The sequence below is a fragment of the Doryrhamphus excisus genome, unplaced genomic scaffold (assembly GCF_037039965.1).
Source record: "Doryrhamphus excisus strain RoL-2023G ecotype Guam unplaced genomic scaffold, RoL_Dexc_Guam_v1.1 HiC_scaffold_24, whole genome shotgun sequence".
Taxonomy (NCBI): domain Eukaryota; kingdom Metazoa; phylum Chordata; class Actinopteri; order Syngnathiformes; family Syngnathidae; genus Doryrhamphus; species Doryrhamphus excisus.
This window is the reverse complement of record NW_027621862.1, coordinates 6,785,719-6,810,318: the sequence shown is the minus strand read 5'-3', so window position 1 is coordinate 6,810,318 and position 24,600 is coordinate 6,785,719. Positions and strand designations below refer to the sequence as shown.

Below are 24,600 nucleotides of genomic sequence, written 5' to 3'. Positions count from 1 at the left end.
ATCAACGTTCAATATGTTGAATGTGTGATTTTATTTGAAACACATGAAAACAATTCCAAGTCAACCAATCCAATCGCAGTCTACCGCCTGATGGTTTTTACATCTGTCATAAAGGCGGCGTTAAAATTTGGATTTTGAAAAGGAATACAGACAATACATCTGCAACCTTGTCGAAGGACCCGAAAACAGCGCAGTCATAGCAGAGGATGGTTTTGATCAATCGGTCTAAAGCGCCAGATGAAAGCTCCTTTCGCTCAGGAGGCACTGGTAAAAATCCCACAGCTGGCATTTTCTTGGTAAGGTCCATTATCCAACACTGGAATGATTTGTCAGCAAAGGACTTTCAGATTGTACAACACAGCTGAGCACTTCAAGAAGAAGATAAAGAGAGGTCTTGTTCTCGTGAGACGGGTGTGTTTTACCCTACTGGTTGTTGCAATCGTAATCCTGCTCCAGGTTCAACGTGAAATTTTGACATACAAAACAGGAACTCCCCATTGGGAAATCAAACAATGATATTCCGCATGACAAAACTATTAAACTGTTATTACTTTAGGCTGTTTATATTGTTTATTCTTAGATTGTTTATTTTTTTACTGTTAAACTGGTTCTGTTCCCTTTGCTGCTTTGCAATGTGCATTTTCCCATATACACCAAACAAAAAGGGGAATTCAGAACAGAGGCTCATGGCCCATGACCGTTTTTGTGGTAGCTGACAACTTCAACCAGTGAAATCCATCCATTTAAGTTCTGCTTATCTTCATCAACGGACTGTATTCCCCACCCGTTACCAGCATGGGGACATTCCAACCCAAGATTAGAACACACTGGACCAGGTACACAGCAACATAGCACGTGGCACAGCTTCACACTGCCCCTACTTTAAGCCCAGACTGAAAAAGCGGAACACCACCTTCACAGCTGAGATAGCTCAGTTGGGAGAACATTAGACTGAAGCTCTAAAGGTCCCTGGATCACAATCCCTGTCTATGTCCTCACTAATAGCCAATAGTTTGAAAAGGTTTATTGACTGGCTGAAAGGACCTAAACTTCACTCTTCACAAAGGCCACCCTTCAAGCCAATGTTTGGTCAATGGAATGGCCTTTATTGTCATTATACTAAATATTAAATTGCTTTTTGGAACAGGGAGCTGCGATTGGGGCTTGCGCCATCCGCTCCACGCATCGACCTGGTATTGCAGCGCTTCCAGGAACGGTGCACTTCTCCTTCTTGCGTAAACAGCAACAGCAGACTCTGGCAGGGTGCATCTTGTGGATGGTGCTGAAAGAAATGCACAGAACGTGCTCACGTTTGGTGCCCCCTGAGCAGTAGTTCTGCAGAGGAAATGGCTCGTGGTAGCGGGGCACTGTGTCTGCGCACTCCGTGGACCCCACTTCCCTCGCAGCAGCCGGTCTCCAGAGGGTGTCAGCCACTTTTTGTCAGCCTTGCCTCCTGCAGTCTCCCACCGGCTCCTGATTCTCAGGTTTCGTGCGCGCTTCCCGGGGCCCTGTGAGTGTCGCATTGATCAACTGCTGTTTGACACTTTTTGCTGGAGTCTAGTTTGGCCTGCGTCGCCTTCAAATAAGATCTTTTCAGTTGACCTGGCAGCTTACGGCCATACTACCCTGAAAACGCCCGATCTCGGAAGTTAAGAAGGGGCGGGCCTGGTTAGTACTTGGATGGAAGACCGCCTGGGAATACCAGGTGCTGTAAGCTTTTTATGGTTTCTGCTCTTGCCTGACAGCAGAGGGCGCTGTTTGACACTTTTTGCTGGAGTCTAGTTTGGCCTGCGTCGCCTTCAAATAGGATCTTTTCAGTTGACCTGGCAGCTTACGGCCATACTACCCTGAATACGTCCGATTTCAGAAGCAAAGCAGGGGGGGACCTGGTTAGTACTTGGATGGTAGACCGCCTGGGAATACCAGGTGCTGTAAGCTTTTTATGGTTTCTGCTCTTGCCTGACAGCAGAGGGCGCTGTTTGACACTTTTTGCTGGAGTCTAGTTTGGCCTGCGTCGCCTTCAAATAGGATCTTTTCAGTTGACCTGGCAGCTTACGGCCATACTACCCTGAAAACGCCCGATCTCATCTGATCTCGGAAGCAAAGCAGGGGTGGGCCTGGTTAGTACTTGGATGGGCGACCGCCTGGGAATACCAGGTGCTGTAAGCTTTTTATGGTTTCTGCTCTTGCCTGACAGCAGAGGGCGCTGTTTGGCACTTTTTGCTGGAGTCTAGTTTGGCCTGCGTCGCCTTCAAATAGGATCTTTTCAGTTTACCTGGCAGCTTACGGCCATACTACCCTGAAAACGCCTGATCTCGTCTGATCTCGGAAGCTAAGCAGGGACGGGCCTGTTTAGTACTTAGATGGGAGACCGCCTGGGAATACCAGGTGCTGTAAGCTTTTTATGGTTTCTGCTCTTGCCTGACAGCAGAGGGCGCTGTTTGACACTTTTTGCTGGAGTCTAGTTTGGCCTGCGTCGCCTTCAAATAGGATCTTTTCAGTTGACCTGGGAGCTTACGGCCATACTACCCTGAAAACGCCCGATCTTGTCCGATCTCGGAAGCTAAGCAGGGGCGGGCCTGGTTAGTACTCGAATGGGAGACTGCCTGGGAATACCAGGTGCTGTAAGCTTTTAATGGTTTCTGCTCTTGCCTGACAGCAGAGGGCGCTGTTTGACACTTTTTGCTGGAGTCTAGTTTGGCCTGCGTCGCCTTCAAATAGGATCTTTTCAGTTGACCTGGCAGCCTACGACCATACTACCCTGAAAACGCCCAGTAGGTGTGTCCTAACGAGGAAGCATTTTGGAGGGAAAGTGGAGAGGAGCTGTTTGTTTCTGTGGCATGTAGTGAAACTTTGGCAGCTGATTTCTGAACCATGTACTTCTTTTTGTCACTCGCCCTTCAAGAACGAATTGACGTTGCATCCACAGCTGACATGATTGTTGTGGATCCCATTACGCCAGAAGGTGCTTGAATCCAAAGAGTATGACATTGTGATGTGTTGTCATTCAGTGCCACTTTGCAGAGGCTCATCCACTTGACAGTTGAATTTTTTTCTCTGTCCCCACGTGGCATTGATGGTTCAGTGGTAGAATTCTCACTTGCCAAGCGGGGGCCACGCTCGTGTCGTTGACATTTGGTGCCAGCCAATCAGGATGCGACACAGACGTCAGACAAGCAAAGAGACTCGCCTGCCACGCGGGCATGATTACCATTACCATTACCATCTATCAGGGATGGCAACTGAATTAGGAATCAATGCCAGAAACCTGCCACAGGATTTCAGATAATGTTTTGATGCAGACTGGTCATGATGCCTCTGATTAATTTAATTAATTAAAATTAATTAAACCATTACCTGTGAGAGGTAAGGTACACCATTGCACTAAACATTGATAGAATAGTTAGTAATGGAGTTAGTAGTGAATAACTAACAATGCTTGTGGGGATTTTTTTGGTTTTGGACCTCTTTCAGATAAATAAACATGCAAACTGACCCGGGAACATCATGGCTGTTCCTGACAAATGAACATAACAGGAGGGTTAAGATGACTACACTTCCAAAGTTCTCAGCTATGACTGAACCTCTCGCTCCTTTGTTCCCTGAGAAACTAGGTTGGCTGTGGAACTGATCAAACATCAAGAAGACCACATCAATTGAAAAAAAACTAAAAAGTGATATCTTGCCCGAAAAAGGCCCGGTTAGCTCAGTCGGGAGAGCATGAGACTCTTAATCTCAGGGTCGTGGGTTCGAGCCCCACATTGGGCGGTTCAGCTCTTTTGGTGATACATCTTAAAGATTTCTTTCCTGTGGACAATTCTGCAACATGCGGAAAACATTTCATTCGAAGGACACAAAAACAAATCCTATTCTTGTATGACGCGCTCATACAAGAGCGCTCACTTCGCATGTGAGATGAAGTGGAATTGATGCCTGCATTCTCCAAATGGTATAGTATGCCTTTTTCTTGCCGAAAAAGCATTCTCAATCTCCCACATGGTACCGGATACTTGGATTAATTGCATTCTAATGATGTTTCCTAAAAACACAGGTGGTGTCAAAACTGGTGCATTAGTATAGTCCGATGAGGATGGGATTCGAACCCATGCATGCAGAACACAATGGATTAGCAGTCCATCACCTTAACCTCTCGGTCACCTCATCTCCTTTGTGGACATGGTCTTGTTGACTCAAAATGACACATCTTAATTAGTGTTTTGGTGTTGCAGAAATTGTGGCAGCCTTCTTGTGCAGCGGGGGGATTCAACTCAAAGGCTAGAGTTCTTGCTCTACATGCAAGAAATAGCGGGTTTGATACCCGTATTGTTGAAATGATATGTTATGGCTTTTTTTCCCAACAAAAGCGTTCTTGATCTCCGACATCGTACCTTATACTTTGATTCATTGCATGCTAATAATGTTTACTAAAAATACAGGTGTGGTCAAAACTAGTGTATTTTTACATCACCACACTTCAAGTGGACAGACAATCTTGTCTTTTCAGACAATCCAATTACAAAAGCAACACACACCTGCCATGACCCTGAATCGACCCTGCTGCGGCCACAACAAAGAGTAGGAACCACTATACAATTACGGCTGTGAGCTATGCTTTTCTGGGCAAGAACCATAAACTCAGACTTGGAGGTGCAGATTGCTCATTCCAGCTGGTTCTTTTTCATCTGCGAGCAAAGCTTGAATTTCATGTGGGTGTTGTCCTGGCGGGAGAAACATTTTAGCTTGTGTCGGCACGGCTACCGTGACAAGAGCCCATTTTCCTTTCCAGTAAATGTGCATCAGCTGAACACTTTGCAGACCTAATGCTGTGAACATTTGCGCGAACTCAAGGTCTGGTCCTCCATCCTGTTTGTGTCTGATTGTAACATGATATGCATCAGGATTCTGTATGTCACCTCCCAACTGTACTTGTCTGGTCTTAATATGTAACTGGCTGTGTTGTCGTGATCGATGTTGATGAAATCAAGAGAACAAAATCACCCCTTTACAAACTATTTGCCAACTCACAATGTAAACGGCAATTGTGCTGAAAACTGGGATTGAACCAGGGACCATTAGATAGTCAGTCCAACGCTCTCCCAACTGAGCAATTTCAGCTGCAAAGGGGTTTCTCTGCTTTTTCAGTCTGGGCTAAAAGTGGGGGTAGGGTGAAGCTGTGTCTGTGCCACGCACTACGTTGCTGTGTACCTGGTCCAGTGTGTTCTCATTTTGGGTTGGAATGTCCCCATGCTGGTGAAGGGTGGGGATTACAGTCCGTTGATGAGGATAAGCGGTACAGTGGAGTTCACTGGTTGAAGTCGCCAGGTACCATCAAAATGGTAATGGACCACGAGGGTGTTCTGAATTCCCCTTTGGCAGAATTGGCTAAATGGCCGTACAAAAAGCACCATACTTGGAGCCTGTGGTCAATGTCAACAGTTGGGCTAATTCAGTTCCGTTGAGACGGTGATTATGTACCAAGTCAGTTACATATGTCAGTCAGGATTTGGTCGAGGTTGTTGTGTGGTTTTGGCATGGATAAGGCTATGTATCTAAATTTAGGAGGAGTCCATGGTCTGTAAACATACTGAAGTACTCCCCCTGCTGTTGTGGAACTTGCGGGACCTTGCAAATTTCCCCACTGAGGGACGAATAAAGGCATATCTTATCTTCTACCATAGGGTAGGCTTTTGGCAAGAAGTAGGATTCTTAATCCTACTTCTTGCCATTCTTAATGCTTTCCCAAGTTCCAACATTTCCTTGGGAGCGAGTTTGATAACCTCGGGGTGGGGACATGATGTGCCAACGGGGTTGGGAGGATTCTAGAATTTTGGTTTGAGTGTGTCATTTAATTGAGTTGAGTCAAATGTTCCCCAAGAGAGGGTGGACATGGGTGTCTGTTCAGAGGCAGTTGCAGAGTGATCATAAATCCTAAAATCATCATCATAAATTGGAAATGTCGGGTACAAAGATGTGGCCTGAGTCGGAGTTTGTAGAACTACTGATGACTGAAAGTCTCGCTCCTTCTGTTCCCTGAGAAACAAGGTTGTCTGTGGAATTGGTCAAACATCAAGGTGGCCACATCGATAAAAAAGAAAAACAAAAAATTATATCTGCAGCTGTAAAAGGCCTGTTTGGTTCAGTCGGTAGCGCATGAGACTCTTACTCTCAGGGTCTTGGGTTCGAGCCCCACTTTGGGCAGTTCAGCTCTTTTGTTGATACATCTGAAAGATGTCTTTCCTGTGGAAAATTGTTCAAAATGCAGAAAACATTTTATTCGAAATACAAAAAAACAAACCCCCTTCTTGTATGACCACAATTCCTAACTTGGTTGGCTGTGAAATTAACTAGGGACCTTTTGCGTGTTCGGCAAACGTGACAACCACGACACTATGGAAACCTGATGGAAGGGGTTTTTAAGGGGACAGGCGAAGTCACAAAACAGTTGCCAAACAATGAAACACGACGATGTGTCCAAAGTGGGGGCAGATTGACAATTGTCCAAATTGGCAAATATTTCTCAATTTTTTATCAATAAAGTAAATTTGATTAGAGATCAGATGATAGATGTTGACGGTAGACTGTCAGATTCTATTATAAAGAACAAGACAATGTAGGATAAACTGCGTAGTTTTCAATTTAAGAGGGTAAGTGTAGATGAGGTAGGAAAACTGTTGCATTCCATTAAAAGCGATGAGCCATGTGGTATTTATAATTTGGTTGGGAGGTTACTGAGGGCGGCAGCAAAGTTGATTCAGGAGCCCATATGCCATATCTTCAATTTAATTATTGACAATGGTGTTTACCCACAGTCCCGGAAGATCGCAAAGGTGCTAGGTCGAAAAGGTTTACTTAAACAAGTTATTCCTTGTGTGCTGTTGTAGTCTCTGTCACGCAATTGGTCAGCGCGTTTGGCTGCTAACTGAGAGGTTGGTGGTTCGAGCCCACCCAGGGACTCTCAATTCAGTGTTGGACTTTGGACTCCCTCCCTTGTATGAACATTTTTCCCCATTGGCGAACAGTTTTTGTGTTGGTGCCAGATGCACAGCTGGCGCTGTGGCTAAGCTGGTCAAAGTGCCTGTCTCGTACTGTATCTTCAATTTAATTATTGAGAATGGCGTTTACCCACAGTCCTGGAAGATCGCAATGTTGCTTGGTCGAAAAGGGTTACTTAAACACGTTATTCCTTGTGTGCACGGTCATCTCCTTGGCCTTCTCGGTTTTGAGGATGAAGGAGCAGAAATCTTCTGGCATACTGTACTTGACCACAGAAGGAGGATAAAGGAAGTAGGTTTAACATTTCAGGGAAGGGGCCTACCTTCACCGCCTGAACAGGGACTTGAACCCTGGACCCTCAGATTAAAAGTCTGATGCTCTACCAACTGAGTTATCCAGGCCTTTGTTCACTCAGGACAACTCACAACGTAAAATCTTCTGGCATACTGTACTTGACCTTGCAGAGAGGAGAGCTTCTTCTCTGGCTCTCAACAAAGGCGCTCACATCTTTCCCCTCTCCTCCCTATCCCTTATCTTCCCTTCTTCTTTTGCGTTCATCAAAGAGTAAAGCTGGTGTCCTGGTTTGCAATGCCTTGATTGTTACACCAGAAGGTGCGAGTCCCATCCAAAACAAAGGGCATGCTGGAAGCATAGCATGCGTTAGTATGTGAACAGAAGTCGGCAGCGTGTGGGTCTCTGTGACGCAATCGGTCAGCGCGCTCGGCTGTTAACCGGGAGGCTGGTGGTTCGAGCCCACCCAGGGACATTCTCAGGGTGCATCAGTGTCACTGTTCATTCGTGTTTGCACTCCACTCTTGCACTTGTGTGGTTCCCAATTGGCAAACTGTGTGTCAATGCGCCCTACAAAGACAATACCCTTGTGTATTTGGACATTTGCAGGTTTAAGAAATTTAAGAAAGACTTGTGTAGCCCCTCACACAAACCATGTGTCTTCCTCCCATGCACATGTTGCCAGCTGATCCTTGACATCAGCAACATTTTGGTTCTAGGACAATGGGGTCACCTGCCCCCATTGGTCTTTTCCAAGCAGTCACGGTGGCCGAGAGGTTAAGGCGTTGGACTTGAAATCCAATGGGGTTGTGACGCTTTGGTTGGCCATGCTGTTTACCTTGTGGTGGAGTACTGTTGGTTATGAGGGCTGGGGTGTTGTCCTTTCGCGGCCCGCGTTCTCTACAATGGTGGTCTAAATTTTGGGTAGAGGATAATGGAGTCCACTGTCCCCATTGATCTGCTTCTTGCAGTCTCGGTGGCCGAGAGGTTTGTTGCCACTCTGCTTTTGACATGCTGTTTTCAGCGGCCTTGTCGAGGGTGTTTCACAGGTGGGTGGTGTGATGTTGGATATGGGGGCAAGTGGGTTGTCGCCGTTTTGTTGTTCCTGGAGCACATAAAGAAGAGTGGCCAGTACGAGGGGGCGAACCCATGACCTTGGCGTTATTAGCATCCCCAGGCTGACCAACTGAGCTAACCGGGATAGCAGCAAAGAGCTGCTGGAATGACAAGGCACTACGAAACGCGTATCGGGCGGCACCTCTCCGACCCACACGTCGGCTCCAAATCCCACCTCCTGGGGCTCTTCCGGCACCACTCCTCTCTCCCTGCTCCAGCAGCGGAGAGCCGGCTGACGACATTGGGAGTGTCGTCCCCATGCAACTGGGAGCCAGTCGCCTTTCGTCAGCGGAGAGGAGTCACCGTCTACGCCTGTGGCTGTGCCTGTACTGTGGGAGTCCTACACACAATTTCCCGCTGTCCAGTTCGCCAAGCACGCCAACGCTCTTCCTCCACCAGGGATATTTCCCAGCTGCTGGCACTGCCCGCTCCAACCACACCGGCTGCGTCATCCGCTTTGGTGGGCCGACTTCAGGTGGAAGGTACGATATCCTGGGCGGGAGAAGCTTCTCCTACCACAGCATTAATTGACTCTGGGGCGGACGAGAACTTCATTGATAGCGGACTGGTCAGTTCTCTTAACATTCCTACTGTTGAGCTTGTCCCCCACAAGAATGGCTGCTTGCTAGAATTCAGAATGACACCTGAAACGTAACAGACCGGACCACCCGAGAGTTAAGGTGGACAGCACTTAGTGAAACCTGACTGCAGTTGATCAAAGGATCAAACATCAAGAAGACCACATCAATTAAAAAAAAATTTAAAAAGTGATATCTTGGCCGAGAAAGGCCCGGTTAGCCGGTTAGCTGAGTGGGGAGAGCATGAGACTCTTAATCTCAGGGTCGTGGGTTCGAGCCCCACATTGGGCGGGTCAGCTCTTTTGGTGATACAGACCTGGTAGACCCAAATGAGTAGTGAGGGTGTGCTGGGAACGTCTGGCAGAGTCTCCCGTTCGTCGAGTCTTCAACTCTCACCTCTGGCAGAGCTGGACAGCCTCAAGGTCCAAAAGTGTTAAGGCAGTCCCATAGTGTCCCCACATCATGCCATGTGTCTATTTGCCTTGAGACATGAGTAAATTAGCTTAAATGCTAACATGCTAATGGTCATCATGTTAGCACCAAGCAAGAGAGTCCTTTTTCAGTCGAGTCTAAAAGTGGGGGCAATGTGAAGCTGTGTCTGTGCCACCTACTATGTTGCTGTGTCCCTGCTCCAGTGTGTTCCCATCTTGGGTTGGAATGTCCCCATGCTGGTAACGGGTGGGGAATACAGTCCGTTGATGAGGATAAGCGGGATGGATTTCAGTGGTTAAAGTCTCCAGCTACCATGAAAACGGTCATGGGCCACGAGCCTGTTCTGAATTCCCCTTTGGCCAATCGACACCACATCAGCTCAGCAGCAGTCCTCGTTAGTATAGTGGACAGTATCTCCGCCTGTCACGTGGAAGACCGGGGTTCGATTCCCCGAAGGGGAGTTCCTCTTTTGTATGTCACAATGTCACGTTGAACCTTGAGTCAGGTTGCACAGCGGTAGCGTGCTGGGCCCATAACCCAGAGGTTGATGGATCGAAACCATCCTCTGCTATGGCTGTGGTCTTTAGGTGTCCTTTGAAGAGCTTGCAGATGTATTGTCTTTGTTACTTAGCTGACCTGGTCCAGTAAAGAGTTCACGCTTCCATTACTGCTGTTCTCGATGCATTTACTGCTCTTGAGTGCATTCACACGCCATTGCGGGACATTGAAGCATCGTGAAACACCGCAACTGTCCTCATTAGTCCATTGTCACTCTTATGGACTTGAAGAATCCCAGCCAGTTTCCGTTCGTTTCGGGGAACCTCCTCCTCTTTGACGATCACCACATCTCCAACTTGCATGTTTCTTCTTGGCGTATGCCATCTTTGTCTCAGAGCAATGTTGGTATGATACTCCTGCCACCATTTGTTCCAGAACTATTCCGACAAATATTGCAATTATCTCCATCTCATTTTAGTATACAAGTCCATCCATCCACCCATTTTCCTCCGCTTATCCAGGTCCAGGTCGCAGGGGGCAGCAGTCTTAGTAGGGAAGCCCAGATTTCCCGGTCCCCGGCCACCTCCTCCAGCTCCACCGGGAGGACACCAAGGTGTTACCAGGCCAGCTGTGAGACATAATCCCTCCAGCGTGTCCTAGGTCTGCCCCGGGGCCTTTTCCCGGCTGGGTATGCCCGGAACACCTCACCAGGGAGGCGTCCGGGAGGCATCCGGACTAGATGCCCGAGCCACCTCAACTGACTCCTCTCGATGTGAAGGAGAAGCGGCTCTACTCTGAGCCCTCCCGGATGACTGAGCTCCTCACCCTATCTCTTAGGGTGAGTCCAGCTACCCTACGGAGGAAACTCATTTCAGCCGCCTGTATCCGAGATGTCCTTCTTTCGGTCATGACCCAAAGAGGGACTGGACCTTGTTCCACTCTGGAGTTGCTGCAGGGGAGAGGCAGCGAGCTGGTGTAGGCTTATCAATAGACCCCCGGCTTGGTGCCTCTGTGTTGGAGTCAGCCCCGGTGAACGAGAGGGTAATTTCTCTACGCCTTCGGGCTGGGGAAAAGGTCCTAACTGTCATGTGTGCGTACGCGCCAAATGGCAGTTCGGAGTACCCGGTCTTTTTGGAGTCCTGGTGACTCTGTTGTTCTACTGGGAGACTTCAACGCCCATATGGGCAATGACAGTGTGACCTGGAGGGCCGTGATTGGGAGGAACGGCCTCCCTGATCTGAACCCGGGAGGTGTGATGTTATTGGACTTCTGTGCGAACCACAGTTTGTCCAAAACTAACACCATGTTCGAACATAGGGATGTCCATAAGTGCACTTGGCACCAGGACACCCTAGGCTGCAGGTCTATGATCGACATTGTAGTCATGTCATCAGACCTGCGTCCGCATGTTCTGGACAGGCGGGTGAAGAGAGGGGCTGAGCTGTCAACTGATCACCACCCGGTGATGAGTTGGGTTAGATGGTGGGGGAGGATGCTGGACAGACCTGGTAGACCCAAACGAGTAGTGAGGGTGTGCTGGGAACGTCTGGCAGAGTCTCCCGTTCGTCGAGTCTTCAACTCTCACCTCTGGCAGAGCTTCACCTGCATCCCGGGGGAGGACCGGGATATTGAGTCCGAATGGGCCATATTCCGTGCCTCCATTGCTGAGGCGGCTGACCGGAGCTGCGGCCGCAAGGCGGTCGGTGCCAGTCGTGGCGGCAGGCCCCGAACCCGATGGTGGACACCAGAGGTCAGGGCCACCGTCAAGCTGAAGAAGGAGTCCTATCCAGCATTGATGGCTTGTGGGACTCCGGAAGCAGCTGACAGGTACTGTCAGGCCAAACGGTTCGCGGCTTCGGCGCTTGTCCAGGCAAAAACTCGGGTGTGGGAGGAATTCGGTGAGGCCATGGAGCACGACTTTCGGTCGGCCTCGAAGGGGTTCTGGCAAACCGTCCGGCGCCTCTGAAAAGGGAAGCAGTGCCCAGTCCACACAGTTTACAGTGGAGACGGGGCCTGCTGACCTCGACTGGGGATTTGTTTTGGTGAAGTAGGTGCAGACACATCGATTAAAAAATTAAAATACAAAATATACAGAATGCAGTATAAATATATGTACGCAGTCTGTTTTTTATTTGTTATTCCGGAAGTGCAGTCTGATTGTTTTTCCTAAGAGTCCAAACTGAGCGTTAATCTAACGCATATAAAGTGTCAAAGTGGCAGGGTGAGGCAGAGGTGGGGTGTGAACAGTGTCAGGGGGGTTCCGGGCCTTGTTGATGAGGCTGACAGCAGACGGGAAGAAACTGTTCTTGTGGCGTGAGGTTTTGGTCCTGATGGACCGCAGCCTCCTCTCAAAGATACTGTGTCCGGGGTAAAAAAAAAAAAACTAGCATGAGTAAATTAGCTTAAATGCTAACATGCTAATGGTCATCATGTTAGCACCAAGCAAGAGAGTCCTTTTTCAGTCGAGTCTAAAAGTGGGGGTAATGTGAAGCTGTGTCTGTGCCACCTACTATGTTGCTGTGTCCCTGGTCCAGTGTGTTCCCATCTTGGGTTGGAATGTCCCCATGCTGGTAACGGGTGGGGAATACAGTCCGTTGATGAGGATAAGCGGGATGGATTTCAGTGGTTAAAGTCTCCAGCTGCCATGAAAACGGTCATGGGCCACGAGCCTGTTCTGAATTCCCCTTTGGCCAATCGACACCACATCAGCTCAGCAGCAGTCCTTGTTAGTATAGTGGACAGTATCTCCGCCTGTCACGTGGAAGACCGGGGTTCGATTCCCCGACGGGGGCTTCCTCTTTTGTATGTCACAATGTCACGTTGAACCTCGAGTCGGGTTGCGGTTGCAACAACCAGTCCGGTTAAACAAACCCTTCTCATTAGAACAAAACCTTTCTTAATTTTCTTCTCAAGGTGTTCAGGTGTCTTGTACAATCTGACGGTCTTTTGCTGCCAAATCATTCCAGTCGTGGATAACGGAGCTGACCAGGAAAATGCCAGCTGTGGGATTTCAACCAGAGCCTCCTGAACGTAAGGAACCTTAATCTGGCGCCTTCGATTACTCATCCACCCAACCTAAAACGGTGCCCTGATCAGGAAAAAAAAAACTGTGACCTTGTGAGGTTCACTGACAACAGAGGACACTCAAAAGGAGCCGCACGATATTGATAAGGGAGGTCTGAATTTAATTGATTTAGTCTTGAAGAAACAGGCACTGAGACTAAACGTGCTCAGAAAATTTCTGGATCCAGATTGTCGGGCTCCCTGGAAGGAGTTTTTCCTGAAGGATCTGCGTGTATTAAATAATTTTGGTGTGTTTAATCTTTGTCTGTTGCCCCCCAGCCCAGTGCTCGGGGTCCTCCCGAACTTTGTAAGGGAAGCCTTACAGGCGTGGGCCGCTTTGAGGCCTTTTGCTGTGGCAGTTCCTGGTTCATGGATTGATTTGTGTAAAATGCCTCTCCGATTCAATCCAGACCTCCTCTCTTCTCCCTCCAAAGAGAGGACAAAGATGATGGGAGAGTCGATGGAGAGAGCTGGGTGAACAGTTGTAAAGGATATTTTTTCACCTTTTGGGGATTGGAACATTGACTTTGTCCGTAGAAAATTTGTTATGTCGAGAGTGGTGTTTAGAAGAAAATCAGTTTTGGTGTTGTTAAACTCATTTAAAGAGCACCTGTTCAGATGGTGGGGCACCCTGCTAACAGGTGGCAAACCTCCTGATGTGGGCTTCGCCCCCCTTGATTGACCCTGAAAACGTCCGATCTCAGAAGCTAAGCAGGGGCGGGCCTGGTTAGTAAATGGATGGAATACAAGGACAATACAAGGGAATACAAGGGCAACAGGACAATCCCTTGGTACTTCATGGAAACGATGTGAGGTGCCTTTTAACTAGAAGTGGAAAGACTTGTGTAGCCCCTCACACAAACCATGTGTCTTCCTCCCATGCACATGTTGCCAGTTGATCCTTGACATCAGCAAAATTTTGGTTCTAGGACAATGGGGTCCCCTGCCCCCATTGGTCTTTTCCACAGGTTCAAATCCTGTCTGTGACGCTTTGGTTGGGCATTTGTTGGTACTGTTGGTTATGAGGGCCGGGGTGTTGTCCTTTCGCGGTCCGCATTCTCTACACTGGTGGTCTGAATTTTGGGTAGAGAGATAATGGGGTCCACTGTCCCCATTGATCTGCTTCTTGCAGTCTCGGTGGCCGAGAGGTTTGTTGCCACTCTGCTTTTGACATGCTGTTTTCAGCGGCCTTGTCGAATGTGTTTCACAGGTGGGTGGGTGGTGTGATGTTGGATATGGGGTCCAGTGGGTTGTCGCCGTTTTGTTGTTCCTGGAGCACATAAAGAAGAGTGGCCAGTACGGGGGGTTGAACCCATGACCTTGGCGTTATTAGCACCACACGCTAAGCAACTGAGCTAACCGGGATAGCGCCAGAGAGCTGCTGGAATGACGAGGCGCTACGAAACGCGTATCGGGCGGAGCCGCTCCGACCCACACGTCGGCTCCAAATCCCACCTCCCGGGGCTCTTTTGGCACCACTCCTCCCTCCCTGCTCCAGCAGTGGAGCGCCATCTGACGACATCGGGAGTGTCGTCCCCATGCAACTGGGAGCCAGTCGCCTTTCGTCAGCGGAGAGGAGTCACCGTCTACGCCTGTGGCTGTGCCTGTACTGTGGGAGTCCTATACACAAGTTCCCGCTGTCCAGTTCGCCCAGCACGCCAACGCTCTTCCTCCGCCAGGGATATTCCCCAGCTGCTGGCACTGCCCGCTCCAACCACACCGGCTGCGTCATCCGCTTTGGTGGGCCGACTTCAGGTGGAAGGTACGATATCCTGGGCGGGGGAAGCTTCTCCTACCACAGCATTAATTGACTCTGGTGCGGATGAGAACTTCATTGATAGCGGACTGGTCAGTTCTCTTAACATTCCTACTGTTGAGCTTGTCCCCCACAAGAATGTCTGCTCGCTAAATGAACATCACCTGGCATGCATTGCGCATCAGAGGTGCACCATATCCTTGGTGCTGTCGGGTAACCACCACAAGATCACTAATTTTTTTCTTATGCCCTCTCGCTCAGCTCTGTTAGTACTCGGCCTCCCCTGGCATCCCGTGCGTGTGTTGTGATGTTTTGTCATTTAGCGCCACTTTGCAGAGGCACATCCACTCGACAATTTAATTTGTTCTCCGACAGGGTTTCCCAATATGGCATTGGTGGTTCAGTGGTAGAATTCTCGCTTGCCAAGCGGGAGGCCCGGGTCCGATTCCCGGCCAATGCAGTATATCTCAGCTTATACATTTCTTTATAGCTCATGTTGAAAAAGTACAAAGGCTCTTTTCCTGCGAAAGGGCAGAATTCAGAGTGACACCTGAAACGTAACAGACCGGACCACCCGAGAGTTAAGGTGGACAGCACTTATTGAAACCTTACTGCAGTCATGCTGTTGTAGTCTCTGTCACGCAATTGGTCAGCACGTTTGGCTGTTAACTGAGAGGTTGGTGGTTCGAGCCCACCCAGGGACTCTCAATCCACACATGTGTAGGAGTTTGGACTCCCTCCCTTGTATGAACATTTTTCCCCATTGGCGAACTGTTTTTGTGTTGGTGCCAGATGCACTGCTGGCACTGTGGCTAAGCTGGTCAAAGTGCCTGTCTAGTAAACAGGAGATCCTGGGTTCAAATCCCAGCAGTGCCTGGGTGCTTGCTCAGTGAAACTGACATGATTGTTGTGGATCCCATTACACCAGAAGGTGCTTGAATCCAAAGAGTATGACATTGTGATGTGTTGTCATTCAGCGCCAATTTGCAGAGGCTCATCCACTTGACAGTTGATTTTTTTTCTCTTACACTGTGTCCCCACGTGGCATTGGTGGTTCACATTTGCCGCACATTTGGGTGCGACACAGACTTCAGACAAGCAAAGAGACTCGCCTGCCACGCGGGCATGATTACCATTACCATTACCATCTATCAGGGATGGCAACTGAATTAAGAATCAATGCCAGAAACCTGCCACAGGATTTCAGATAATGTTTTGATGCAGACTGGTCATGATGCTTCTGAAGTTCACCAAAGCAGACCTGACTAAAGGTGACTACACTTCCAAAGTTCCCAGTGATGACTGAACCTCTCGCTCCTTGTGTTCCCTGAGAAACTCGGTCAGCTGCGGAATTGACGTACTCCAGCAAAGGAACCAAAATAGTTATGAGACTGAACCTTCTCTGTCAACACTGTGATGGCAGGGGAATTAGCTCAAATGGTAGAGAGCTCGCTTTGCATGCGAGAGGGAGCGGAATCGATGCCCACATTCTCCAAGAAGTCAAGTGCGTTTTTGTAGAAGAGATGTTGGGATCGGAAATGAGTCCAGGATCTGTCCCTCAGCATCAGACAAATACCCCAAACCTAATCCTGGCTACGTTCTCTGGACTAGTCTCTTGTCATGTAATAGTGAAGAAACCCAGTCCTTGATTTATTGTTCCCAAGTACCAAACACTAATCTGAGCCCCAATTTCTATGCCAAATACAGTATTGGTCTAACCCTAAACCCAGTCCACACTCCCTTCTCCAGTTGAGCACCTTATCTTCTTGTGTAGTACTTACCAGAAACTCAAGTCTATCATTTATTGACGGGTTTTATTCGTATTTATGTCGTCAGTCGCTTCAGAATGACAGCAGTTGGCAGATAGCGCTTATGAATGACCCTAACCGTTTGACCGAGGACCAAGACAAATCCCATCTCCACTCAAAACCTCAAAACCTCTGTCAGTTACCTGACTGGGAGCACCAATATCTTTTTATTAATAAAATAAATTTGATTAGAGATCAGATGATAGATATTGATGGTAGACTGTCAGATAAAGAACAATATTGTGTAGGATAAACTGTAGTTTTCAATTTAAGAGGATAAGTGTAGATGAGGTAGGAAAACTTGCATTCCATTAAAAGCGATAAGCCATGTGGTATTGATAATTTGGATGGTAGGTTACTGAGGGCGGCAGCAAAGTTGATTCAGGAGCCCATATGCCATATCTTCAATTTAATTATTGAGAATGGCGTTTATCCACAGTCCTGGAAGATCGCAAAGGTGCTAGGTCGAAAAGGTTTACTTAAACAAGTTATCCCTTGTGTGCACGGCCACCTCCTTGGCCTTCTCGGTGTTGAGGAGGAAGGAGCAGAAATCTTCTGGCGTACTGTACTTGACCACAGAAGGAGGATAAAGGAAGTAGATGTAACATTTCAGGGAAGGAGCCTCCCTTCACCCGCCTGAACAGGGACTTGAACCCTGGACCCTCAGATTAAAAGTCTGATGCTCTACCAACTGAGCTATCCAGGCCTTTGTTGAATGAGGACAACTCACAAGGTCAAATCTTCTGGCATACTGTACTTGACCTTGCAGAGAGGAGAGCTTCTTCTCTGGCTCTCAACAAAAGCGGTCGCATCTTTCCCCTCTCCTCCCTATCCCTTATCTTCCCTGCTTTGTTGTCCCCTGTCCATCCTGTCGATGGAGTTTGACTTGATTCTTTGTCACGCAGTCTGAAATTGGCAAACTGAGAAATTCTGATTGAGTGACCAATGCAGTCTGTCTATTTTAATACATTTCGCCTCAACTCATGTTGAAAAAGGACAGAGCCATTTCCGTGAGAGCACAAGACCCCTGGATTGTACCCAAAAATACTTTGCGTTCATCAAAGAGTAAAGCTGGTGTCCTGGTTTGCAATGTTGTTTGATTGTTACACCAGAAGGTGCGAGTCACATCCAAAACAAAGGGCATGCTGGAAGCATAGCATGCATTAGTATGGCTTCAACTGAACAGAAGTTGGCAGGGTGTGAGTCTGTGGCGGTCAGCGCGCTCAGCTGTTAACTGGGAGGCTGGTGGTTCGAGCCCACCCAGGGACGTTCTCTGGGTGCATCAGTGTCAGTGTTCATTCATGTTTGCGCTCCACTCTTGCACAGCACTTGTGTGGTTCCCAATTGGCAAACTGTGTGTCAATGTGCCCTACAAAGACAATACCCTTGTGTATTTGAACATTTGCAGGTTTAAGAAATCAGACCACATTAGCCAAATATCTTCTGGACAAAAGAGTGGTCAGACAAGACAAAGTTTGAGCCAGTCACCTGAACATTAGACTTTTGATCTGAGTGTCCGGGATTCAAGTCCCTGTTCAGGTGACCAGTGATAGGGTCTGAGGTCCACTTGCAAACGCCTCCTTTTTGCCCACAAAATACAAGGGCAACAGGACAATCCCTTGGTACTTTATGGAAACGATGTGAGGTGCCTGGCTTTTAACTAGAAGTGGAAAGACTTGTGTAGCCCCTCACACAAACCATGTGTCTTCCTCCCATGCACATGTTGCCAGGTGATCCTTGACATCAGCAAAGTTTTGTCATTCAGCGCCACTTTGCAGAGGCACATCCACTCGACAATTTAATTTGTTCTCCGACAGGGTTTCCCAACGTGGCATTGGTGGTTCAGTGGTAGAATTCTCGCTTGCCAAGCGGGAGGCCCGGGTCCGATTCCCGGCCAATGCAGTATATCTCAGCTTTTACCTTTCTTTAGAGCTCATGTTGAAAAAGTACAAAGGCTCTTTTCCTGCGAAAGGGCAGAATTCAAAGGGACCTGGTGATTCACCCATGCCACAGAGGAGAGAGAGGAGAAAGGAAAAAATAAAAGAAAGAAGAGCAAGTGTACAAGAGGTCGAACAACTGATAGATGTAGGGGAGAGAGATAACACGACACAAACAGACGGATCAAGGAGGGAAGTGGAACCGAGTTATTTGATGGATGACACACATGGGGAAGACCTGGTTACGACGCCCACGTTACCTCCGATAGGTAGTGGAAGAAGAGTCGACATATACACAGAGATGATGGAAGAACAGAATATGGAATTGGAATTAGAGGATACAGAGAGCACTCCGGATTCGGAATCAGCGAGAGAGGAAGACACTCAGGAATCCGAGGAAGAAGAGGATTGTGCACCCACCCCGGAATGGCCGAGATTCGGAGTAACGAGACATGCAAATACCAACCGAAAAAACACACAATGGGAAATGACAGTCAACAAACGGTGGTTGATTTTGGGAGACTCGAATCTGTCCAGGTTCCCACAACACACTCTCCCGAATTTGCAGATAGATACCTTCCCGGGGGCCACATTTTGCAATGCCGAACTATTGATGGCGAAGGCGAAGGTGGTGGGGATAGTGGAGAAAGTAGTGTTGTCAGCTGGAATCAACTGCAAAGACAAAAATGTCAGGGCCACAGCCTGCAAACAATTGCAGGGTGCGTTCAAGGAAGCCAAGAAACGGTTTCCACATGCAGATATCTGGATCCCGTTGATCAACTTCTCCACCGACCTCCAGGAAGAGCATCAGGGGGTACTGTTGCAGATGAACGAGCATATTTCCCAGCATATGCCCTTCATCCCCCTACTGCCGGAGGTGCATTTTGAGACAGTGAGGGATTGCATTCACTGGATCGATTTGACAGCATTACACATGCTGGAAAATTGGATCGATTATTTAAACTTGTGTCCCCCTTAAACCTTGAAGGGAGGGGGATACCGGAGACACAGCCCAGAGGGGCGGAGAATGTAGTGGTTTTGACCAAGGATTTCTACCCTACGGAGGCACACTTAAAATTATTAGGCAAGGGGTTGACATTCGTACCTACAATTGACTTATACAAAAATCGAAAAATTCAAAGGAAATTGGACGTACAGGATTACCACCGGAAATGTAGAATTATGGAATATTTTGATGGTAGGGCGGAGCAGGAACGACGACCGTTCTCGGGGCCGTCCACTTGGTTGCCACCCCCGGAAATGATGTCACCGGAACTAAAAGCACTGATTGAGGGTGACCAAAAAGATCTGGCACGTTTCGGATGGACACGACAAGAGAGACCAAATATCCCCCAGGCCGAGGTTAAGGCGTTAAGGGAATTGATGTCTCACAAACATAATAATAAAACCGGCAGATGAAGGAAGTTTGGTAGTAATTATGGGACGAGAACAATACATTCAAGAAGTTTATCGACAATTAAAGGATCAGGAATACTATAAAAAATTAGACGGCCTGATTTATTTGGAAACCATCCTAATGGTTCAAAGAATTATGATGGAATTGTATTGAAAAAAAATTATTACGGCCAAACTAAGAAATTATCTAATTGGAACCGGGGAACCGAGGGCAAGGAGATTTTATATTTTACCCAAAATTCATAAAAAGCCAGAACAATGGAATCTGCCGTTTGTGACTCCACCAGGCAGGCCTATCGTTTCTGATTGCGGAAGCGAGACCTACGGAACAGCGCAATACATTGACCATTTTTTTAACCCTTTATCGACCAAACACCCGGCGTATGTCAAAGACACTTATCATTTCATCGAATTAGTTAAAAACTTTAAAATCCCAGTGAATTAATTTTTCTTTTCCCTTGACGTTAACAACATGTACACAAACGTAGACACGAAAGCCGGACTATCAGCAGTCAAATACATATTTAATAAATACCCAGATAGGAGAAGACCGGACGAGGCCATTTTGGAATTATTGGAAATAAATTTAACCCGGAACGACTTTGAATTCAACTCTGAACTTTATTTGCAAATTAAGGGAACGGCGATGGGGAAAAGGTTCTCCCCTGCATATGAAAACTTTTATATGGCCACGTGGGAGGAGGAGGCCTTAGGAAAATGCCCGATACGGCCGTACACTATTTAAGGTATTTGGACGATATATGGGGCATTTGGTCGGGATCAAGGGAAGACTTTCTAAAATTCATAGACATTCTAAATTTACACAATCCCTCCATAAAATTAAAATACAAAATCAATGACAATTCAATCAATTTTTTTGGACACCACGGTGTATAAGGGACCCAAATTCTGGACAAACAATACATTGGACATTAAAGTTTTCTTTAAAGAAACGGACATGCACGCACTTCTGTTCAAGAATAGTTTTCACCCAAAACATACCTTTAGAGGCATAGTTAAATCCCAACTGTTACGATTTGACCGTATTTGTACACAGGAGGAGGATTTTTGGGAAACAGTAAGGATTCTATTTAAGACATTAAGACAAAGAGGGCATAGAAGGCCAATGTTGCAACATTGTCTGAAGACTTTCAGGGACAGAACAAGAAAGTATGATACAAGAGGCATCCCGATAATTACCTTTTTTTCCACGGCAAGTAGGGTAATCACCTCAATAATAAAGAAAAACTACAAAGAGAAAATTGGGAACATGGATGCCTGGTGAAGATATACCCCCATCAGAGCCTACACAAAAAACACAAAAGCCTCAGATATATGTTGGTCAACGCAAGACTAAAGCCATTCCGGAAAGACAGCAAGGAACCCGCACTTTGGGGACATCCAATTGTGTATATGTATTATTTTGTGCCAGATGTAAAAAACAATATGTCGGCGAGACCAAAAAATCATTCAAAACCAGAATGTGGCAACATAGATATAATATTAAAAACAAAAAAGCAATGGATAAGCCATTGGTTCGGCATTTTGGACGACATGGGTTAAGGGAAATCCGAGTTGCGGGGTTGCAAAGTAATTTGGGATGGGAAGACAGGGATAGAAAAAGGGCAGAAAGGAATTGGATTCAGAATCTGGGGACTAAAATGCCGGGGGGACTAAACAAAGCTTAAAAGGAAGAAAGGGTGGGAAGGAAGGTGGATGAACGGGAGGAGGAATGTGGGCCCTAGCCCCAACCCCTAACCCTAACCCTAACCCTATCCACAACCCCAACCCTACCCCCAACCCTACCCCTAACCCTACCCCCACTCCCAACCCTAACCCCAACCCCAACCCCAACCCTAACCCAACTAACCCTAACCTAACCCTAACCCTAACCCTAACCCTAACCCTAACTAACCCTACCCCCAACCCCAACCTAACCCTACCCCCAACCCTAAGCCTAACCCTTTTTTTGCTTATTTTATGTGTGTTGTCTATAGACTCTATCCACGTATACATCGGCATTACACCACTACACCCGACAGGACCTTGTGGACATCGGCTACCGACACAAACTGGCAGTTTGCAGAGACTTTCATCGTCGACACAACATCCCAGACGAACTAGCGAGACCACCGGGCGCTCCGTGGATTGTTGTCGGGTCTGGAAAGAGACGCAGGCGGCGTCGGGAGCGCAAGCAGAAGCGGGGTCGCAGGTCCGGCCTACTGCTACGGCTACAAAACAACCCACATACTAAGCCACCCCTGCCCAGTCTGTATCTCACCAACGCCAGATCCATTACCCACAAAACGGACGACCTGGAGTTACAGCTCGTGGGAAACCGCTACATTCGTGACTGTTGTGTCCTAATCATCACAGAGACCTGGCTCAAACCGACGATCCCTGATGCTAGCGTGCAGCTAGCTGCACTGAAAAGAGAAGCTCTCCAATTTCGTTGTACATCTTGTATAATGACAATAAAGGCCATTCCATTCCATTCATGGGGAAAGGGAAGGAAGGAAAAAGGGATGGATGAGTTAAAATGCAAGTTAAACAAGTTTGATTTAGACACCTTAAAGTTTGAGCGCAAGTTGGAAGTGCCTCACTTTGTATTTTGCTTTCGTTGGATCAACACCAGCTGCATTAGTTGAGTGAATTGATTAGTGGTGTGTTTGCCTGAAGAAGGCCCATTACAGCCGAAACGTCGCAAGGACACACCAACCAAGCCTGTTAAGGTCTCCTTTTGTTTCAGAACTTTGTTTACTTGTTTGTTTGTTTGTTTGTTTGCTTGTTTGTTTGTGTGTTTGTTTGTGTGTTTGTTTACTTGTTTATTTTAGTCTTTAAAATTAAAAAATGTCCCAAAAAATTAAAACATTCATATAAAAATCAAGAAAAATCACAAAACATAAAAAATAATAAAAATATATATACAAATTCATACCCAGTGTACCATCATGGACCCAAGGGAGGGGGGTTGGACACTGGTACAGCACGGGAGAAGTCGTGCCCGTGCCCACAGGAGGGACACATGACCGCAAAGGGCCATCTCCCAGTCCCGACAGGGGGGAGGTCCCAACTGGAGGGGGGCCAGAGTATTCTCTACTGCCCCCCCAATAGAGGGGACAGGGGGGCTCAGCCCTACACGCCTAACCCTAACCCCTAACCCTAACCCTAACCTAGCCCTCACCCTAACCCTAGCCCTTGACCCTGCCCTCGCCCTAGCCCTAGCCCTAGCCCTAACCCCTTACCCTAACCCTAACCTCCAAATTAAAGGGACGGCCTTGGGCAAAAAATTCGCCCCAGCGTACGCCAATATCTTTATGGCCAATTGGGAGGAGGAAGTGCTCGCAAAATGTCAGAAAAAACCCATGCATTATTGGAGATATCTTGATGACATCTGGGGAATGTGGACCGGATCAAGAGAGGAATTTGAAAAATTTGTGGATATTTTGAACTCTCACGATCCTTCGATCAAACTTAAATACAAATTGGACCCAAACTGAATTGATTTCCTGGACACAATCGTCTATAAAGGACCTATATTCGAAAGGAACCAGAGCTTAGACATTGAAGTACATTTCAAAATCACAGACACACATGCCCTATTGTTCAAGTCAAGTCTGCACCCCAAACATACATTCAGGGGAATCGTGAAGTCACAGCTCATCCGGTTCAAACGGATTTTTACCCAACAAACGGATTTTAAGGAAGCCGTGAAGACCCTCTTCGGGGCGCTACGAAAAAGGGGATATACGAGATCTTTTCTGAGACAGATTTTCAAAACATTCCAAATAGAAAAAGAAAGGGACCACAAGAAAATAATTCCCCTAATAACTTCATTTTCAACAACTAGCCAAATTATTAATAGAAAATTAAAAAACAACTTTGCAGAATTGATAGGAAATCAGGACATAATCCCAAATTCTAAAACAATTTCATCGCACAGGAGGAATAAAAATCAAAAGATATTTTGGTCAGGGCAAAAATACAATCATTGACAAGGGAGAAACCCCACAGCCTAGGAGACAAATTTTGTAGATTAAAATATGTCCAAAATAGGACGGATAAAACCCTAATTCATATCCCACAAAAATTTAGTCCACAGTCTTCTAATTGTGTCTACCTGATATTCTGTACGAGATCCGGAAAACAATATGTGGGTGAGACCAGGAACTCAATCGGTACCCGCATGACACAACATAAATTTAACATTAGGAACAAGAAAGATGTCCATAAACCGGTTACGGAACATTTCCTGTCTCATGGTTGGGACTCCGTGAGGGTTGCAGGACTTGAGAGGAACTTGATCTGGACCGAGGAGCAGAGGAAGAATGCTGAAAGAAGATGGAATTACCTGCTACAGACAAGGAGCCCCCTAGGATTGAATCGAACGTATGCGGAATAAAAACAACTGAATTAATGTACAATTAGAATGATTTATGATACCTCTCAAATCACCGCTACCCTGTTCCCCATGTCCAAGACTTTTCGGCACACCTTGTGGGCTGCACCATCTTTTTGATGGTTGATTTGGCACGGGGCTACCACCAGGTGCCCGTACATCCCGCCGACATCCCAAAGACGGCCGTCATTACACCTGGGCTGTTTGAATTTCTCCGGATGCCGTTTGGACTCAAGAACGCAGCCCAGTCCTTCCAGCGCCTCATGGACTCTGTGCTCAGAGACATGCCGTCCGTTTTCGTGTATTTGGGCGA

General features: G+C 47.3%; 12 non-coding genes and 3 pseudogenes across 12 annotated transcripts; 11 read left to right on the top strand and 4 right to left on the bottom strand.

Moving 5' to 3' along the window:
• Positions 1 to 1,068: 1,068 nt before the first annotated feature.
• LOC144897012 (U2 spliceosomal RNA) lies at positions 1,069 to 1,227 on the top strand (annotated as a pseudogene).
• Positions 1,228 to 1,608: 381 nt separating this feature from the next.
• On the top strand, positions 1,609 to 1,717 carry LOC144896085 (5S ribosomal RNA; annotated as a pseudogene).
• A 112-nt stretch (positions 1,718 to 1,829) lies between these two features.
• Positions 1,830 to 1,938, top strand: LOC144896860 (5S ribosomal RNA; annotated as a pseudogene).
• Positions 1,939 to 2,050: 112 nt separating this feature from the next.
• Positions 2,051 to 2,169, top strand: LOC144895606 (5S ribosomal RNA). The gene has a single exon (XR_013626110.1). It is a non-coding gene; the product is annotated as a 5S ribosomal RNA (ribosomal RNA).
• Positions 2,170 to 2,281: 112 nt separating this feature from the next.
• On the top strand, positions 2,282 to 2,400 carry LOC144897216 (5S ribosomal RNA). The gene has a single exon (XR_013626786.1). It is a non-coding gene; the product is annotated as a 5S ribosomal RNA (ribosomal RNA).
• A 112-nt stretch (positions 2,401 to 2,512) lies between these two features.
• Positions 2,513 to 2,631, top strand: LOC144895464 (5S ribosomal RNA). Its single transcript, XR_013625967.1, has one exon. It is a non-coding gene; the product is annotated as a 5S ribosomal RNA (ribosomal RNA).
• Positions 2,632 to 3,695: 1,064 nt separating this feature from the next.
• trnak-cuu (transfer RNA lysine (anticodon CUU)) lies at positions 3,696 to 3,768 on the top strand. Its single transcript has one exon. It is a non-coding gene; the product is annotated as a tRNA-Lys (tRNA).
• Positions 3,769 to 4,082: 314 nt separating this feature from the next.
• Positions 4,083 to 4,164, bottom strand: trnas-gcu (transfer RNA serine (anticodon GCU)). The gene has a single exon. It is a non-coding gene; the product is annotated as a tRNA-Ser (tRNA).
• Positions 4,165 to 5,042: 878 nt separating this feature from the next.
• trnav-gac (transfer RNA valine (anticodon GAC)) lies at positions 5,043 to 5,115 on the bottom strand. Its single transcript has one exon. It is a non-coding gene; the product is annotated as a tRNA-Val (tRNA).
• Positions 5,116 to 7,321: 2,206 nt separating this feature from the next.
• Positions 7,322 to 7,394, bottom strand: trnak-uuu (transfer RNA lysine (anticodon UUU)). The gene has a single exon. It is a non-coding gene; the product is annotated as a tRNA-Lys (tRNA).
• Positions 7,395 to 7,685: 291 nt separating this feature from the next.
• trnan-guu (transfer RNA asparagine (anticodon GUU)) lies at positions 7,686 to 7,759 on the top strand. Its single transcript has one exon. It is a non-coding gene; the product is annotated as a tRNA-Asn (tRNA).
• A 7,357-nt stretch (positions 7,760 to 15,116) lies between these two features.
• Positions 15,117 to 15,187, top strand: trnag-gcc (transfer RNA glycine (anticodon GCC)). Its single transcript has one exon. It is a non-coding gene; the product is annotated as a tRNA-Gly (tRNA).
• Positions 15,188 to 15,529: 342 nt separating this feature from the next.
• Positions 15,530 to 15,603, top strand: trnat-agu (transfer RNA threonine (anticodon AGU)). The gene has a single exon. It is a non-coding gene; the product is annotated as a tRNA-Thr (tRNA).
• Positions 15,604 to 17,168: 1,565 nt separating this feature from the next.
• On the bottom strand, positions 17,169 to 17,241 carry trnak-uuu (transfer RNA lysine (anticodon UUU)). Its single transcript has one exon. It is a non-coding gene; the product is annotated as a tRNA-Lys (tRNA).
• Positions 17,242 to 18,366: 1,125 nt separating this feature from the next.
• Positions 18,367 to 18,437, top strand: trnag-gcc (transfer RNA glycine (anticodon GCC)). The gene has a single exon. It is a non-coding gene; the product is annotated as a tRNA-Gly (tRNA).
• The last annotated feature ends 6,163 nt before the right edge of the window (positions 18,438 to 24,600 follow it).